Source organism: Aotus nancymaae, unplaced genomic scaffold, assembly GCF_030222135.1.
Source record: "Aotus nancymaae isolate 86718 unplaced genomic scaffold, 86718_ANA_hifiasm-v0.15.2.pri h1tg000029l, whole genome shotgun sequence".
NCBI lineage: Eukaryota > Metazoa > Chordata > Mammalia > Primates > Aotidae > Aotus > Aotus nancymaae.
The window spans coordinates 13,300,658-13,310,263 of NW_026988442.1; the positions used below are offsets into that span (position 1 = coordinate 13,300,658).

Genomic DNA, 9,606 nt, shown 5'->3' on the forward strand with positions numbered 1-9,606 from the left:
GGCACAATCTCGGCTCACTGCAACCTCCACCTCCCAGGTTCAAGCGATTCTCCTGCCTCAGCCTCCTGAGTAGCTGGGATTACAGGCACGCCCTACTATGCCTGGGTAATTTTTGTAATCTTAGTAGAGACAGGGTTTCACCATATTGGCCAGGCTGGTCTTTAACTCTTGACCTCATGATCTGCCCACCTTGGCCTCCCAAAGTGCTGGGATTACAGGCACGAGCCACAACTCCCAGCTTTAATTTTGTATTTTTAGTAGAGATAGGGTTTCTCCATGTTGGTCAGACTGGCCTCACACTCTCAGGTGATCTGCCTGCTTCGGCCTCCCTTAGTTATTCTTCCTGAAGCTCTCCTTCCCCTCTCTCCCACCTCCAACAGGCCCCAGTGTATGTTGTAAAAATATGGAACGCGGGCGCGGTGGCTCACGCCTATAATCCCAGCACTTTGGGAGGCTGAGGCGGGTGGATCACGAGGTCAAGAGATCGAGACCATCCTGGTCAACATGGTGAAACCCCGTCTCTACTAAAAATACAAAAATTAGCTGGGCATGGTTGTGTATGCCTGTAGTCCCAGCTACTCGGGAGGCTGAGGCAGGAGAATTGCTTGAACCTGGGAGGCAGAGGTTGTGGTGAGCCGAGATCACGCCATTGCCCTCTAGCCTGGGTAACAAGAGCAAAACTCCGTCTCAATAAAAAAAAAAATAAAAAAATATATGGAACGCTTCACAAATTTGCAGGTCATCCTTGCACAGGGGCCTTGCTAATCCTGTCTGTATTGTTCCAATTTTAGTATACATGCTGCTTAAGCGAGCACCATAATTTTTTTTTTTTTAAGATAAGGTTTCACCATGTTGGTCAGGCTGGTCTTGAACTCCCGACCTCAGGTGATCTGCCCACCTTGGCATCCAAAGTGCTGGGATTACAGGCGTGAGCCACCACGTCCAGCAATTTTTATTTATTTTTTTTGAGATGGAGTCTTGGCTGGGTGCAGTGGTTCACGCCTATAATCCTAGCACTTTGGGAGGCCGAGGCGGGTGGATCACAAGGTCAAGAGATCAAGACCATCCTTGCCGACATGGTGAAACCCCGTCTCTAAAAAAGAGATGGAGTCTCACTCTGTCACTCAGGCTGGAGTACAGTGGCTTGATTTCAGCTCACTGTAACGTCTGCCTCTTGGGTTCAAGTGACTCTCCTACTTCGGCTTCCCAAGTAGCTGGGATTACAGGCACCTGCCACCACGCCCGCCTAATTTTTGTATTTTTAGTAGAGACAGGGTTTTACTGTGTTGGCCAGGCTGCTCTCAAACTCCTGACCTCAAGTGATCAGCTTGCTCAACCTCCCAAAGTGCTGGGATTATAGGCATGAACCACCATGACCAGGTCAATAATTTTTTTTTTTTTTTTGAGATGGAGTCTCACCCTGTAACCCAGGCTGGAGTGCAATGGCACAATCTCGTCTCACTGCAACCTCCATCTCCCAGGTTCAAGAAATTCTCCTACCTTGGCCTCCCAAGTAGCTGGGATTACAGGTGCATGCCACCATGCCCGGCTAATTTGTTTTGTATCTTTAGTAGAGATGGGGGGGTTCACCATGTTGGCCGGGCTGGTCTCGAACTCCTGACCTCGTGATCTGCCACCTCAGCCTTTTAAAGTGCTGGGATTACCTGCATGAGCCACTGCGCCTGGCCTCACTAATTTTTTTTTTTAAGAGACTGGATCTCACTCTGTCACCCAGGCAGGAGTGCAGTGGCTACTCACAGGCACAATTATAGCTCATTGCAACCTCAAATTCCTAGAGATCATTCCGCCTCAGCCTCCATAGTAGCTGGGACTGCAGGCATGCACCACCGTGCCCCACTGATCACTGAGCCTTTTGCACCCCAGTAGCTTTCCTTCATCTGGAAGTTTCCTGATTGATTAGAATTTCAAGGAGTCTGAGTTCTATTAGTTAGAATTTCACAGCAAGAGAATTCTATTGATTAGAATTTTATGACACCACAGAAATATTGATTAGCATTTCATGGCCATAGAATCCTATTACTCAGAATTTCATGACTTGAGAGTGCTATTGATTTGAATTTCATGGCATCTTGGTGTTCCAGCAATGCAGGCTTCCCCAGATACCCACATAAATTGCTCAAATCTCTGCGCAAACTGTCGCTTTCCCAGGGCAGCCTTCCCTGACCTCCCTATTGCAAATTGTCTGTCTGCCACCTGCCTTATTATTTTCCATGGTGTTTATCACCACTTAACAATATGTCACATACATTATTACTCCTCCTATGCTAGAATATAAGAAGTTCAAACAGGACAGAGATTTTTTTTTTTTTTTGAGACGGAGTTTCACTCTTGTTGCCCAGGCTGGAGTCCAATGGCGTGATCTCTGCTCACTGCAACCTCTGCCTTCCAGGTTCAAGCGATTCTCCTGCCTCAGCCCTGCAAGTAGCTGGGATTACAGACATGTGCCACCATGCCCAGCTAACTTTGTAGTTGCAGTAGAGATGGGGTTTCTCTATGTTGGTCAGGCTGGTCTCAAACTCCCGATCTCAGGTGATCCGCCCACCTCGGCCTCCCAAAGTGCTGGGATTTACAAGCCTGAGCCACCACGTCCGGCCCAGAGATTGTTTTAATTTTTTTTTTTTTTTTTTTTTTTTTTTTTGAGACAGGGTCTCACCCTGCCACCCAGGCTGAAGGGCAGTGGCACAACCATAGCTCACTGCGGCCTCCATCTCCTGGGCTTAGGTGATCCTCCCACCTCAGCCTCCTGAGTAGCTGGAACTATAGGCATGCAGTCAATATTTTAAAAATAATTATATAGGCCAGATGTAGTGGCTCACGCCTGTAATCCAAGCACTTTGGAGGCCAAGGTGGGTGGATCATCTGAGGTCAGGAGTTCAAGACCAGCCTGACCAACATGGTGAAACCCTGTCTTTAAAAAATAAATAAATAGGCCGGGCGCGGTGGCTCAAGCCTGTAATCCCAGCACTTTGGGAGGCCGAGGAGGGTGGATCACGAGGTCAAGAGATCGAGACCGTCCTGGTCAACATGGTGAAACCCCGTCTCTACTAATACAAAAAATTAGCTGGGCACGGTGGCGCGTGCCTGTAATCCCAGCTACTCAGGAGGCTGAGGCAGGAGAATTGCCTGAACCCAGGAGGCGGAGGTTGCGGTGAGCCGAGATCGCGCCATTGCACTCCAGCCTGGGTATCAAGAGTGAAACTCCGTCTCAAAAAAAATAAAAAATAAATAAATAAATAAAAACAAAAATAATAATAATTATTATTATATAAACTGGGCCAGCCACAGTGGCTGACACCTGTAATCTCAGCACTTTGGGAGGCAGGCGGATCACCTGAGGTCAAGAGTTTGAGACCAGCCTGGCCAACATGGCAAAACCCAGTCACTACTAAAAATACAAAAATTGGCCCAGTATGCTGGCAGGCGCCTATAATTCCAGCTACCGGGAAGGCTGAGGAATGAGAATTGCTTGAACCCAGGGGCAGAGGTTGCAGTGAGCCAATATCATGCCACTGCACTCCAGCCTGGGCAACAGAGCAAGACTCAGTCTCAAACAAAAGAAAAGCAATAGTGACTGTTAAGTTGTCTACCTACCTTCTCTGGCATGCCCCACCCCCATTCAGTGTTTCAATTCATGGGTGGAAAGGGAAGTCACTGTGCCTGTCTCCCTAAAAAATAGGTCTCAGCCAGGCATAGTAATTCACGCCTGTAATACCAGCACTTTGGGAGGCCTAGGCGGGTGGATCATGAGGTCAGGAGTACAAGACCAGCCTGACCAACATAGTGAAACCTCGTCTGTACTAAAAATACAAAAATTAGCTGGGTGTGGTGGTGTATGCCTATAATCCCAGCTACTTGGGAGGCTGAGGCAGGAGAATCGCTTGAACCTGGGAAGCAGAGGTTGCGGTGAGCCGAGATCATGCTATCGTACTCCAGCCTGGGCAACAAGAGCAAAACTCTGTCTTAAAAAAAAAAAAGTCCCATCTGAGATAAGATCTACACTCTACAACAGGGAAAGGAATTTTAATGATGGAGAGGGATGAGTCCAGAAAGGGATGTCCTACCACCTGGAACCTATTCATTATTCATTTTTCAGATCCCCAATGTTACCATCACTTGGTCCGGGAAGCTCTCTTTGATGGCCAGGTTAACTTGGCTCCCCTGTCAAAGCTCCCCACACTCTGTTCACAGGACTCTGTACTGTTTGCATTTAATTATTTATTTATTTGAGACAAGTCACTCTCTGTCACCCAGGCAGGAGCGAAGTGGTGCAGTCTTGGCTCACCACAACCTCCACCTCCCGGGCCCAAGCAATCCCCCTCACTTCAGTTTCCTGAGTAGCTGAGACCACAGGCATTTGCCACCATGCCCAGTTAACTTTTTTACTTTCTGTAGAGACAGGGTGCCACTATGTTGCCCAGGCTGGTCTCAAACCCTTGGGCTCAAGCAATCCTCCCACCTCAGCCTCTCAAACTGCAGGAATTACAAGCGTGAGCCACCACATGTGGCCTTTTACTGTTTGTATTTAGAGATGTACTGGATGACTCTGATTGATGTTTGCAGACAAGGACCATATCTAGTTTTGTACCTCCTGCCTAGACCAGTGCCTGGCACACAGTGCATATGTGTAGAATGAATGCATGAATACCACATCACATTCTTGCAGGCAGGATGGGAAAAGACATGCTGGGCATAAGAGCTGCCAATAACCAGGGGATGCCAGAGGGAGGAGGACCTTCAGGGGATTGAGAGTTGGCTCCACTGCCTGTCTAGAGCCAGCTCCTGGGTAAGAGCCCAAGTAGAGAAGGGATAGGCAGACCATGCGCAGTGGCTCAAGCCTGTAATCCCAGTACTTAGGGAGGCTGAGGCAGCTGGATCACCTAAGGTTAGGAGTTTGAGACCAGCCTAGCCAACATAGTGAAACCCCATCTTTATCAAAAGTAGAAAAATGGGGCTGAGTGTGGTGATGTGCACCTATAATCCCAGTTACTCAGGAGGCTGAAGCAGAGAATTGCTGGAAGCCGAGAGGCGGAAGTTGCGGTGAACCAAGATTGTGCCACTGCACTCCAGTCTGGGCGACAGCAAAACCCTATCTCAAAAAAGAAAAAAAAAATAGAGGAACAGACTAGAGAACCATAGGCTATACTGGCGCTGTGACCTGTGGCTCCTGTCTGCTGTCACAGCAATCAGCCACGTACAATTTAAGCAAACAAACAATACCTAAGAACACGACATGGGTGGCGAATTTCACGTATCTTTATCGGTCCAGGAAATGTCTCCCAACCCAGAGCTTAAGCGTTCAATTTAAAGCAAGGGTGGGAGGCTCAGGTGGAGGAGAGACCCCTTTTTTCCCACCCCTGTGATGTTAGACAAGTCCCTTAACTGCTCTGAGCCTGGAGCTCCTGGTTTGGTAAAGGGCCTAATAAAAGTCCTTGACTCCCAAGGGGGTCATGAGGATTAACTAAGATAACGCCTTGAGCTCCAGCCAGGCGTGCTCAGCATGAGCTACAGGATTGCTATTGTTGGTAATAATTATTATTACTATTACCAGGGGGACTTCAGGAGGAGCAAACGGAAGGACGTATGCAAATGCTCTTGTGTGATGTCTGGTACTAAGGAGACCTTCCTAACCTCCCCTGTTCTGCAAACCCGTTCCCACCCTAGGTCATTCCAGACGGTCCACCCCAGTATCTTCCACTCTCCCCTCAACCCCTTCAATATTCTCCTCCTCCCTACAATCCCCAGCTGAGACCAGAGAAGGTGCCCACAGCAGCTGGCCAGGGTGCAGAAAGGGCCAGGCACAGAGGGAGGAGGGTTCCAACCAGGCCCCCTGCCCATTGTCTGAGCCTGCCAGCCCGCCAGCCAGCTGATGTCCTGGGCCTCCAACACCAGCTGGCCAGCCCCACCCCCGCCCCAACACCCCCTCCTCCCAGATCCCTCCCTGTCACTCAGCCTCTGCCCCCATCCGCCCAGAGCCCAGAAAGACTCAGGGTGTGACCAGAGGGTCTGAGCTTTTGTCCCCCAAATAGGAGGCTGATTTGCATATTTTAGCAATTTGCACACCCCATTCATTTGTATAGGGCTAGACTGCCACAAAGCCTGCCTGGTCTTGAGGCTTATTTGAGTGGGGCTATAAAATGTGATTTTGGGTGTTCCCTTTCAGCCTTCAGCACTTCCTTAGTCTGGGACTTTGGTCAGTGGCTTCACCACACTGTTCCTGTCTGTAAACCAGAGGCAACACTTTCCTATACAGTGGTTTCGAGGAGTGAGACACGTGTGGTGTGCCTGGAATAAAGTGGGTGCTCAACAAACAAGAGCTGTTATTATCTACACATTCTCCAGAGTTCACTGTTAAAGCCTGTGCTGTCCATTGGGCAGCCACTAGGCTATTTCAATTTCAACTAATTCAAATTAAATAAAATTGGTACTTTAGTTCCTCAGTCACACCAGCCAAATTTAAAGTGCTCGACAGCCACACTCGGTAGCTATCATACGGAGCTGCACAGATCACTGCAGCATGTTCTATGGGATAGTACTGATTCAAATCCTGTAATTTTCCAGAGTTTTTCTCCCTTTTCAGAATAGATCTCTCTTCTCTGTAGCCTTTCTTCCCCTCACCCCGCCCCCCCCAACACACACAATGCCCGCCCGCCCGTCAAGTCCCTCCATATCCTCTGGGCATACATTCCAAAACCCCCAGTGAATGGCTGAAACTGCAGATAGTTTCTAAGCCTATCTAGTTTGTACTTGCAATGACCTTGGTGAGGTGTTCTTTTGTTCTCTGCGGGGCCTGCACCTGGGATGGAGGGTGGGGAACAGGTGTGGATCTGTGCCCTGGGGCACAGAGGGGGATGGCTCAATTGTTGGTGTTGTAAAGCAAACAACTGCACCCAACTCTGTCCCAGGTGCCAGCAGGAGCTTCCACCTGCGGAGGTGGACAAGGGTGGGAAGGCCCAGGGAATTGTGGGCCCCACCCCCACCACCCCCACCACCCCCCAGAGGCAGTTTCAGATCACATAACAAGGCTGGGCCTGGAATGAGCAGTTTCTAGCACAGCTGACACCTGGGGCAGGTGCGCCAGATGGGAGGCCCAGAGTGCGGGGGGAGGAAAGGCTTGGCAACCTCATAAAGGCCAAGGACAGCTGCGCCAGAGGCTGTGGAAGGTGCCAATAAGTCACATTCAGATTATTTCAAACTATACACATGCCACATTCACTGTGGCCCCAACACCACCTGCAGGGAGAAGCAGGAGCTGGGCAACCCCAATCGTTTCTACAGCCTCACATAGACATCCCAAAGTTAACATCCCCAAACCTGAACTCCACTCCTGCTTTTGCCCTTGGCATGTGTTTGTACATCCCACAGCTGTCACCACCTCAGTGTGTGGCTGCTCCATCCTTTCAGCTGCTCAGGCCCAGAACCGTGGAGTCATCTTTCATCCTTCTCTTTTCCATACCCCACAAACAAGCTATTAGCAAATTCCACTGTCTCCACCCTCAAATAGAACTCAAATCCAACCCCTACTCACCATCTCCATTGCCACTACCCTGGTCCAAGCCACCATGGTCTCCCTCCAGAATCACCCAATGGTTTTCCACCGTTGCCTCCCCTTCTCTCTGGAGGGATGATCATGTGGATCCTTTGCCGAAACCATCTAGTCGCTCTGAAATTTGCTGAGAAGAAAGTCAAATTCCTGGCAGAGCACCGTGTGGCTCAAGCCTGTAATCCTAGCCCTTTGGGAAGCTGAGATAGAAGGATTACTTGGCCAGGTGCAGTGGCTCATGCCCATAATCCCAGCACTTTGAGAGGATGAGGCGGCCAGATCACAAGGTTAAGAGATCGAGACCATCCTGGCCAACATGGCGAAACCCCGTCTCTACTTAAAAATACAAAAATTAGCTGGGCATGGTGACGCGTGCCTGTAGTCCCAGCTACTCTGGAGGCTGAGGCAGGAGAATTGCTTGAACCCAGGAGGCGGAGATTGCAGTGAGCCAAGATTGCGCTACTGCACTCCAGCCTGGCACCTGGCGACAGAGCAAGATCCTGTCTCAAAAAAAAAAAAAGAAGGATCACTTGAGCCCAGGAGTTCTAGACTAGCCTGGACAACATAGTGAGACCCTGTCTCTACAAAAATTTTAGCCTTTTAGCCAGGCATGGTGGCTCATGCCTGTAATCCCAGCACTTTGAAAGGCGAGGCAGGCAGATCAGGAGGTCAGGAGTTTGAGGCCAGCCTGGCCAACATAGTGAAACCCTGTCTCTATTAAAACTGCAAAAGGGCCGGGTGTGGTGGCTCACGCCTGTAATCCCAGCACTTTGGGATGCCAAGACGGGTGGATTACCTGAGGTCAGGAGTTCAAGACCAGCCTGGCCAACATAGTGACACCCCATCTCTATTTAAAAAAAAAAATGTAGCCGGGCGCAGTGGCTCACGCCTGTAATCCTAGCACTTTGGGAGGCCAAGGTGGGTGGATCACCTGAGGTCAGGAGTTCAAGACCAGCCTGGCCATCATGGTGAAACCCCATCTTTTAAAAAAAAAAAAAAAAGCAAAAGTTAGCCAGGCATGGTAGCACATGCCTGTAGTCCCAACTACTCTGGAGGCTGAGGCAGGAGAATCGCTTGAACCCAGGAGGCAGAGGTTGTGGTGAGCCAAGATCGTACCCCTGCACTCCAGCCTGGACAACAGATCAAGACTCCGTCTCAAAAAAAAATGCTTTTTTAATTGGCCAGGGGTGGTGGCATGTGTCTGTGGTCTCAACTACTCAGGAAGTTGAGATGAGAGGATCACTTGAGCTCAGGAGGTCAAAGCTGCAGTGAGCCATGATCATGCCACTGTACTCCAGCCTGGGCAACAGAGTAAGACTCTGTCTCAAAAAAAACAAAAAATAGCACTCGGGCTGCCCCTCTGGCCTTTCTCCTGCCTTGTTTTTCCTTGGAGTACCTAGCATAGTATATACTGGCTAAAAGCTGGGCAAGGTGGCTCACACCTGTAATCCTAGCACTTTGGGAGGCCGAGGTGGGTAGATCACGAGGTCAAGAGACCGAGACCATCCTAGCCAACGTGGTGAAACCCCGTCTCTACTAAATATATATATATATATTTACTAACTTGCTTATTGTCAGTTTATGGTCAATGTCCCCTTACAGAATGCCCACTCCGCAGGATAGGAATTTGGTCTGTCTGAGCACAGCTACCACAGTAGCCCCTGTGCTCAGGACAGTGCCTGGCGTACGGTATGTGCTTGGTGATGGAAGGAATGATGCACAAGCTCTGTGCTCGGCGCCTTGCTCAGCACCTAATATGGTTTTCTTACCCACTACCCACAGCCCCCACAGCAGGTACTGTTATTACAGATGGGGAAATGCCACACAGAGACCATTATTTACCCCAACTTAGTAACAGACCTATTCAAAGTGTGTCTCTTGGGCTGGGCACGGTGGCTCACACCTGTAATCCCAGCACTTTGGGAGGCCGAGGCGGGTGGATCGCGAGGTCAAAAGATCAAGACCATCCTGGTCAACATGGTGAAACCCCGTCTCTACTAAATATACAAAAAAAAACATTAACTGGGCACGGTGGCGCGTGCCTG

At 49.7% G+C, this 9,606-nt stretch overlaps 1 non-coding gene across 1 annotated transcript; it reads right to left on the reverse strand.

Moving 5' to 3' along the window:
- Positions 1–708: 708 nt before the first annotated feature.
- LOC135277056 (U6 spliceosomal RNA) lies at positions 709–815 on the reverse strand. Its single transcript, XR_010344667.1, has one exon. It is a non-coding gene; the product is annotated as a U6 spliceosomal RNA (small nuclear RNA).
- Positions 816–9,606: the final 8,791 nt, after the last annotated feature.